Source organism: Phascolarctos cinereus, unplaced genomic scaffold (genome assembly GCF_003287225.1).
Source record: "Phascolarctos cinereus isolate Bilbo 61053 unplaced genomic scaffold, phaCin_HiC Scaffold_2;HRSCAF=192, whole genome shotgun sequence".
NCBI lineage: Eukaryota > Metazoa > Chordata > Mammalia > Diprotodontia > Phascolarctidae > Phascolarctos > Phascolarctos cinereus.
In genome coordinates, this window is record NW_027555625.1 from 54,611,813 (window position 1) to 54,614,597 (window position 2,785).

A 2,785-nucleotide genomic window follows, 5' to 3' on the forward strand; every position below is an offset into this window, starting at 1 on the left:
GGTTCATTACTGCAATGCTTTTGACAACCTACTAAAATTGAGAAAGGAGGACCCATTAAAATTCCCAGGCTTACACCTATGTCCTTTTTAAGGAGAGGGAAAATTTGCTTCTTAATGTGGTAGTTTACTATCTTCTTTGATTATGTGTGATACTCCAGTTTTAAACCGGGAGACTGGATTGATAAAAGGTACCTTTGTTTGATTTCATTTCCCACAATCTAGGGCTTATCTGAACTCAAACCTTTCCTTTTCTGCCATCTGATCTTAAATACAGTGCCTTCTGTGTATGAAAAATAATCATTTCTATAGAACTTTAAGGCTTAAAGTGCTTTTCCGCTCGCATTATCTGATGTAAAGTGAGCAGAACTTTTAGAGCAGTTTGTCTGATAGCATTATAAAGAAAAATTTGAAAAAATTAAGTATCTTGATGAGTGTTGTGACCAACCATCATTCCAGAGGACCACTGATGAAACATGCTGCCCACCTTCTGAGAGACCTCTCTCTAGAGAAATGTCATTTTGGGCATAAATGAATCGATGGATGAAAAAGACATTTATTATTTAAGCACTGCTGTGTGCCAGGTACTGTGTATTGGGAACAGAAGAGGAGAGCAAGACCGTGCCCCAGCTTGTGCTATCATTGTGAGAGACAGCACAAAAACAGCAACGCGGAGAGGCCTTTGGGGTTCAGTGGCAGGGCAGATGGCAGGGAAATGGAAGGAATGGAGTTGTTGATTCCCATTTATCTGAGTCCTGTGAACAGCCAAGCAACCCAGAATCAGGATAACGGGTGGCGTCTTCTCTCAGTCTCCATGCCATCTCTTGGATTCTGGGAAGGGAGTGGAGGCTGGGGGCAAGATGGAGGGGGTGGGGAAAGTTACCCCTGGTGATGGGTCCTGGAGGAAGAGAATTAGCAGTAAAATTAGCAACATTTTTAAAAAGAAGGAAAAAAAGAAAAGAAGGTCACTGAAGCATTTTTCAAAAATTCGCAGAAGAGGACAGAGGGAAGGTCAGCGGGAAACAGACAAGCACTACCACTTTCAAAATAACATGTTGAATTTATTATGTACTTGAAAAGAAAAGCAAGCTGTACAGAAGAGAGAGTTGTGGCTTCATGTACAGTCTTTCTGTTTTACTTCGTATTTGGAAATGAACATTTTGTTTGGTGTTAAGTTCAGAATAAAAACTTAAAATTTTTTTAAAAAGTGTAGGGAGAAGTGAAAAGACCTGGTGTTTTGGGGAAAAAACCCCCTGACAATTTAAAAGTTCAAGTCATTTCATGTAACTAAGAAATGAACTCTTAGCAATTAAACAATGTCTTGTGGGGTGGGGAGTTGCTTTCCTATGAGGCTAAGTAGTATAAATATGTGGAAACATGAACCTCTGGGAAGTTATGATGTACATGGTCACACAGCTGAGATCCAAAGCCTCATAATGCTAGATCTTAAAGCATTTTGTACAGAAGAAGGTAAACAAGTAAGTAGTATGAAGAGGGTAGGGTGGGGTTGGGGAAATGCTGTATGGTATGTGGAGGGGTATAAGGGAGATAGATGGGTTCTGGCTTACTCTAAGTTCAAAGTACATGCTAACATAATGACCATCAAGGGAAAGTCCAAGGTTCTCACCAATTAATCAAAATTCAGAGAAAATAAAATCCCTTGGAAGATGAGGTACTATAGGATGATGCCATGGCCCTTTGGTACTGGCATTTTTCCAAAGCTTAGGCTTTACATCAAGGAAATACTTGACTATAAATTATCTCTATCTTATCTATCTATCTATCTATCTATCTATCTATCTATCTATCCATCCATCCATATCTATATCTACCCATCTATCTATCTGTCTGTCCGTCCATCCGTCCATCCGTCCATCCATCCATCCATCCACTTATCTGTCTACCTATCTATCCATGTATCTCTCCACCTACCTATCACCAATCTGTCCTCTATCTCAGACATTTTCAAGAACCTACTTGCATGGCCAGTGTAGCTCATGGGTGTGGTACCCAGTATAGTACCTGCAGCCCTTCCCATTGGGCTGGTTCACTCACCCTAACCAGGTCCATAGGTCTTTACCTGAGGGGAGCCAATCATATCCATGGCTTTGTGACTATTAGTCACCATTCTCTCTTCCTATATCTAGCTTCCTATATTTTCCATTGCTCCAAATCAGAGCCTGCCGGTGATAATGACCTTATGAGATAAAACTCAAGAAATCTATGAACCTAACAGTCCTTATTTAATCTTTACATAGTCCTCAAGTTATTTTGATTTGTAATTTTGTCAGTTGTAACCTAAAGTCTTATGCAAGTCATCTGATGGGTCACAATCCTCTAGCCATTGTTTTCATGATCATTTTTCTCTCCAAATGGATCCTCTTGGTACAGCCATCCGAAGGGCAGTCTCTGCCTGTCTTCAACATTTTATTTGAGGCACAAATCTTTTTCTGTCCCCTTAACCAAAATGTTCATATATGTAATATATGAATATGTAAATCATCTATCTATATGTTACAATATATAAAATATTATATATAACAATTTATACCCATTATTAAAATATTACATATTTTTTAAATATTAAAAGAGACCTAGAGAAAGGCCTTCAATGTGCTAGGTGGCTTATTTTTGGAGGAGTTAAGCAAAGAGGGACAAGAATCCCACAGGATGGGTTGCAGTGAAAAGGGGACTCATTACTGAAGGTCAATGTTTCAAAATATTTATATAGAGCTTATTTTTGAGGGTTTCCAAGATCTTTATATATCTTTCAACAACTGAGTTTGTC